Genomic DNA, 7,440 nt, shown 5'->3' on the forward strand with positions numbered 1-7,440 from the left:
ACTATGCTTTTGAGGTGAAGGTGAAATTTGAGCTGGAAAAGCAAGTTCTCTCCCTAAGGAAATTGGATGGCTCTCTGTCCCTGAATGAAGGTGCTGATGGTGGGCCATCACCTGCTGAGGGTGAGATGATACCAGTAGTACAGACACAAAAGTTTGAGTGCCTTCCTCACCTCCCATCACTGCAGCTGTGACGTGGGTTCACTCTCACCTTGGTGTGACCTACCTGTAGTTTGGATGTATGTGCACTTGTTTGTGCTTGTTTGATGGCTGTAGAAGTTAATTCATAGAACCATAGAATGGTTTGGGTGTTAAAGATACCTTTAAGGGGATCATTTTGCTCAAACCGCTTGCAATGAGCAGGGATGCCATCTTCTAGATCAGGTTGCTCAGAGCTCCATCCCACCTGGCTTCAAGAATTTCAGGGATGAGGCATTTGCAGCTTCTTACAGCATCTTTGGTCAACCTCTTCTGCTGCCTCTCCAATCTCTAAATCTACTGTCTTTCAGCTTAAAACCATTGTCCCTTGTTCTATCACTCTGTAAAAAACCCTGTCCTTTACTTCTTCGCCAGTGAAACCCACTATTTTTAAATTAGATGAAAACTACAGGTTCAGGTGAGCTGACTGGCCCCACTGATGATGTCTCCTGACAGCTTAGGTGGCAGAACTTGTATGTCCTGGCCCCTAAACAGGAGGTGGCTGTCTCTCTGAGAGACCCTGCTCTGTCAAGAGCCAAGGCTGCTGTGGGATGGACATCTGCTTTGCCTGTGGCAAATGCCTAAAACAGAAAGAAGGCATCTCTGAGCATGGATTTTTCTTATCTGAGAGAAGATGAGGTTTTATCATCTTATTGCCTCTTCGGACCTGGGGTCTAAGGCTTCATCAGCTACTTAAATTTCTCCATTAGCAAGCATCTTTAAGAATGTTATTGTTTAAAAATTATCTTGAAAATCTACCACATTTTGCTTGGCCTTTTACAATACATATTATTTTTCATTTTGATTTTTTTTCATCTTTGAATAGTTTCTTTAGCAAAATTTGGATTTTATGGCACAAGATATCAGCAGTTTGTTGCATTCCAATCAAACTTATCCTGCTGTATTTAGAGTGGGCTGGTAAAATTAAAAAACTCCCTAATCTCTCCTTACATAATCACAGAGGTATTACTATAAAAATGCTTAGACTGATACAACTGATTTAAGTACACTGGAATTACATCAGCTTTAGTGGTGTCAAACTGCACCTACACAGATGCGTAATTCTTCCAGTGGAAACTCACAGGAGGTACTGATTCAGTATGTGCTGAATGCTATAAATAGATAACATCCAGTTTGTATACAGCCCTCAGTGAAGAGAGGAGGACCTATATAGCATTTGAAAGCAGAAAGATGCAATATCTCTGTGTTTATTTGACTCACCTCCCTTGGGTAACTGCCAGTTTTAAAAATTAACAAAGAAAATGCTTTGGTTTTACGTGTTTAACTCTGAAAGACTGTATATTTCATATCTGCTTGGGGAGTACAATATTCATGAGAAAATGAACTCAGATTTCTCTTTTGAGGCTAAATGATACTGGTGATGGATGTTTTACTGGAAAGAGAAATATATAACAGCAGTGACCTGAATATTCAATATCGGGTCAATAAGTTTTCTTTGTCAAGGATAAAATATTAGTTTTAATTCTAATGGAGCATGCTGCAATGCAGTTAATAATATTTAATTATTTGAGATTTGCCAAGTGGGTGACAAACTCCTTCTCTGCTTTCACTGCCAGTCAAACTTTCTGTTCTCTCATGGATTGATGGGCCTTAAAATCTGTGTACTACATCTTTTCTTCTCCTCTCACAGCTGATGCAGTTGCCAATAACTTATGTTTGTCTCCAGTATGCATGTTGAGAAAAGATAGACTCCCACTAGCCATTTCTTGTTGACCTTGGCCAATCTCTCCCATTCTCATGCTGAAGATCATTTCTGCCTCTGTAGGGCCCACACAGGGACCAGGCAGGAAATAGGGACATTGGTATTATTTGTCCTCATTTTTCAAACCTGCATAATTTTACAGATTCTTTAGTGATCCAGCAGTTGTTTATATAGGAGGTGACAGCAAACAGCAGCACAGGAATGACGAAAAGCTGTTCACAAATGAAAAGGAATACCAAAAGTGAGATGAAAAATGTTTTTTCTATAGAAAATGCAACATTGATGGACACCTTTGCATATCCAAGGCATCTCCTGAAGAAGAAAATGTGAAAATTGAGTTATTCTCATCCTTAACTGCTCCTCAGGTTAATTACTGCCACTGTTAAAGGACGGTGCCTTTAACCAGGGTAGCATTTCTGTTGTCTTTAGAGTACAGGGATACTATGGACTAACAGAAATTAATAGTTTTTAAATATTCTTTGATTGTCTCTAGCCCACTGGGAGGACATACCATGTGAGAGTTTAGACAGGGAAACACAGTTGTTGATCTATTGCTCTTTTTCTAATCAGATGTATTCTAGGTTGTGTCTCTGCACATTTCAAGCACTTTCAAGCTGTTATGTCAGAAACAGTGACCTACATTTTTATTTTATCCTGGGTTTTATACTTTCCTTTTTATTATATTTACACCAATGTTTATAATGTGACTTTCATTCATAAAAGTTTAATATTGGTGTTTTAAAAGCCTTCAGCTTCACATAACCAATTACTATGTTGTGATAAAAGTAAAATACAAACACAAGAGAGGCAGTGGAAGATATTGCTGTATTGTGCCCCAAGTAATGAATAGGCACTTGAAATAACTGAACACAAAAAAATGCATAGATAAGCATAGGCATGCAGTGGTAATTCACTTTGAGATACCAGTGAAAATTCATTGAGAAAGTGAATAATTATAGATTTGATGGATATTTGGATGGTGGCAGCAGAAGCAGTAAAGGTACCGGAGAGAGGGTTTATTTCCTATTAAACAGGTGCCTATCTGGACACCTTTGCTGGTGTTCTTGGTTTTGATCCTATTGAAAATTTTCATTTTGACTTTGATTTTTTCTTCAAATTATATTGATTTTGCCTAGTCTAATATAAATCATGATTTATGTTCATTATTGAGTGAAGACTTATCTGTATTGATGTGTGCTAGACTGACCACTATTAAATAAGTTCTGCAGATACATAGATAATTGCTTCTGTTTAAGAATGCTAACTCTTCCTTTTATTCTAATGTTAAATCTGTGGACTTAATTGTAGTTGAAAATAAATAGACACTTTGAAATGTTCTAATTTTCATTTGGAAGAAGACTTTTGTTTTCCTATTGAACATTAAATAAATTGCCAAATGAAAAGGACAGGAAAATAACAACACTTTTCATATCACTTTGAGATTTCACTACTGTGTTGCAAGTCTTTCACAGGAACAAATTAACACATTTTCATGCTATTAAAAACAATTTTGTAAGTTAAATACACTCAGTTAAACCTATGTAGGTCAGTAAACCTGGAGACTTCTTTAAATCTTTAACACTTTGTTATTGCAGTTATAATCTTCTTGTTAAATAGGAATATTTCATTTTACATGAATTTTGGAGTGTAGTAAATAGCCAGAAAAAGAATGTCATAAATCAAATTATTAGGTGGAAATTAAAGTCAGCATTTACAGAAATAAAGGAACTTCTGATTCTCATCTGACATACTCTCCAATTTTCATGTTCATTCTTCAAAGAACAGGCACACGGTTTCACTTAAAAATGTAATTTCTTTTATATTGACAACATGATTCTTACCCTAATGTTATTTTCAGTAACATCTGAGTCATCTTAACAGGAACTATTTAAAAAGTGTACCAGAAACAGGGATCCAACTATTTCTGAGTTACCAGAAAAGCTGCATAATTATACAAAGTGAACAATATTATTTGCTGTTTTCCCTTTCTGCTGTTTCCCACAAGAGCCATACATTGTGGATCAATCAAGTATATTTAGGGGGAAAAAATGTGTCATTCTCACTGCTGTGTTCCTCCTCTACATACTGCAGTTATAATCTTTCTAGGCACTATTCTCCAAACTACAATATCAAATGACTAGCACAGGATGAGTCTGATTATTTATCATTCATCACTGCACCTAGAGATTGCTGTGATTAACTCCTGGTCATGCCTGTGCTTGTAGGAGCTGTATGATGTTTTTGAGGATCTGTCCATGTTTCCTCAGTCTTACTCAATGCCAGCTCTGGTCTCAATCTCACTTTTATCCTCATTTACGTCTTTCACAGCAAAGGAATTGGAGGACGTAGGCATAGATAAGGAATTTTAAATCCTTGCTGTGGATCACGGACAGAGGGATTTCCAGAAGAGTTGATGTGTTTCCTCTTCCCCCCACCCACTTAAAAAATTCAGCAAGATTTCTAACCACTTGAGCCCTTTGCCTGCTGGTGAAAAAATTATATTCCATCTCTAGTAGCTTTCAAAGCATCCAATATGCACAAAAGAGAAGTACTGAATAGATGTGGAAAAGGATTGTCTCAGAGTAACTCATTCTAATGCTAGAAGGTTGCTTAGTAAACATATTGTAAATTGATTAACTATCAGAATGATCCACATAAATATCCTCCACTAGTTTGAAAATTAAATATGCTTGACCATTGATCCGCCAACAGTAGTTTAGCTCTAAAACATTCTACTAGGAAGTGCATGACTTAATTTCTATGATTTGTGTATTCTTATTTATTTACATATTGTAGCAATTTATCATAGAAAAACCATATGGCAGCCATAAACTTGAGCAGATTATGTTCAAGAATTTTCAACTCCAAACTCAAACAAAGTAAATTTCTATTTCATGCAGATGTATTATCCGGGTTGTTGTTTTCTAGGAAATGCATGTTGGATCTTCCACAAAATGTATGATTTTTTCCTCTCATTAGACGTATTGATGAACTAAATAGACACATTTTTATGCTGCTATTGAAGAATATTTTTTCACTTTTCTCTATATAGTTCTATTGATAACTGAGATAAAGCATAACATCTCCTCAAACAATGAATTTTGGTTTCATTAATTTATTTTGAGTATGCATTTTCTGTTGAACTATAGCACACTAACAGCTGCTGATAAAATTATATCTATGGAAAAGTAAAAATAGCCTTTTTTCTTATTCCCTTGTAGTCTTATTAATTTTGCTAATTTGATTTTTTACTGGTGCATCTATTGTTGTCACCTTCACAAAACAACTGTAGAAATTTCATAGACTCTTTCCACACTCTTTAAAAATTGAGTTTGTCTTCTAGCTACCAAGTAACCTTTTTCATATGGGCTTGTTCTTACAAGGTCTGCCAAAACTATTACCACAGATAAATCTTTTATATTTTTTCAGGTCCTGAATATCATCCTTTTAGCAATCATTAAGCTTGTATATATCCATTCTGATGATGCTTTAGGGATGCCTTTAATTCCCAAAATGTCAGACCAAATGCAAACAGAAAGTTCTGAGCATATTTTGCTCCCAATCATTTGACACTGTGGACTTAAATAATTTACTTTATCATTCTGAGGAGATGGCCTCTACTAGAAGTTAAGCATGTTAGCCTTTTAATATTTTCTCCATCATATATACTTATCCAGTTTGAGAAGAAAATCCCATTGCAACTTCCAGATGTCAGTAACTCCCTAGAAGAGAAACGATACTGGTACAACAATGGCATGAAATTTACGCTGGATTATCTCCATGAATGACATTAGATTTGGATGGACACTTTAAGTGAAAGTTCAGAAATGTAATGGAATGTGCATTTATTTTTTACTTTATTTTACTGTGGTTTTGTTATAAAGGAAAGGAAGAATCTTCCTGCACAGAACTTCCAATGGCCGAGGAGGAAAAATGTGAATTATACTTACTTTATATAGAAAGCAAATTAGGAATAAACTACCTTCTCCTGTGAAAAAGCCCATAGTATTTTTAACAAGCACAAAGAATATATTTTATAAAGGATTATAAACTCAGTACAAAATGCCACACACAAACCAGTATTTGATATAATGTAAGGTACTGCTGCCCATATATGAGAAATATGCTGATGTGGCACAATGCATACACTTTGCCTGGGATTAATCTGACTTCAATGTCTTCATGGAGACACAGTAAATCTATTTGAGGGGCCCACTGCAATAATGTGTCTCACTAGCACATGTCTAAACCAAATCATTCAATCAATCACACAAACCCCAGCTGAATCTTACCTGGTTCTACTAGTGCTATAACTTACAGTAACTTCATCTGTCCTCCAGCTTCCAAGAACAAAAATAACTATTTGGGAAAGCTTAGAAAAATAGCAAAGTAGAACTAGTGAATGACCAGGGAAAACTTCATAATTAAGAAGCTATGAAGCACAAAGAAAAATGGAATTGGGCATCAGGAAGGACTAAATGTGATTTAAATCTTTTACTAAACAAAATACTAAGCTTGTGCAGAAAAGTTCCAGACTTACTAGGAAGTGGGTCTCTAATTTATGAGGCTGCTGTGTACCTGAGAACAAATAAGCAACAGTGAGCTGTCAAGCAGTTAACACAGATAAGGTCTTAAAGTTCAAGAGAATCATCAGCCCTCAAAATTTAGTTATTGTATTGCAATGTAATTTCTAGTTATGTTAGACTGAACAAGTATCTCTGTCTTCCTTACAAACAATTCAAATGTTACTGACTGGAAGTTAAAATGTATAAATTTCCCCTTTGAGTCCAGCTCGCCTAAACTTTATACTGCTGAAATGCAAACCTGAATTCTATGCTGAAAGAGCCCAAATTCCTTATACATCCAACTTAAAAACCATTTCAAAATCCCCGTGAAGCACTATCCAAGTGGTCTACAGTACTTAAGAAGAATTTTCTTATAAAAGCATGCCAACAAACATTGCAAGTACAAGTGTCATGAAAGTATGCACACACAATAAGAGGTTTTTTATGAAAGGTATGGGAATATCTGAATGTTTACTGATAAATCATAAATTAATAGGGGTGCTAATACTATTTCTTTCATATGCTGATATCTCCACATGTACTAGTGGTCATGTGGCTAACACAAATTACAAGTTTCTCTGCACAAAAGGATCAGGGAGCTGAAGATATTCTCATGACAACCAGTGGGAATGTTTTCTGTTTTGAAGAACAGAAATGATGTAGGACTGCAGAGTGTGTTGACATACAATCTAAAAATAATGGGCCCTATTTTTTCTGGTCTAATTACAAGATGTACTCATCAAATGCACTGAAAATCAGAAATTAAGAGAGAGGAAGAATAAAAGGTTACAGATGTGGGATTTGAAGTACAAGGATAGAATAGCACCTTCACACAAATAACTCTGTTGGTACTTAAACAATTTGCTAGCCAGGCTTGTGGGGGTTTCTGACCTCACAGGTTTCAATATTAGGGGAAGAAAAGAAAGAAGCTGACAGATGGGATTTTTACATCTGTAA

Source organism: Ammospiza caudacuta, chromosome 3 (assembly GCF_027887145.1).
Source record: "Ammospiza caudacuta isolate bAmmCau1 chromosome 3, bAmmCau1.pri, whole genome shotgun sequence".
NCBI lineage: Eukaryota > Metazoa > Chordata > Aves > Passeriformes > Passerellidae > Ammospiza > Ammospiza caudacuta.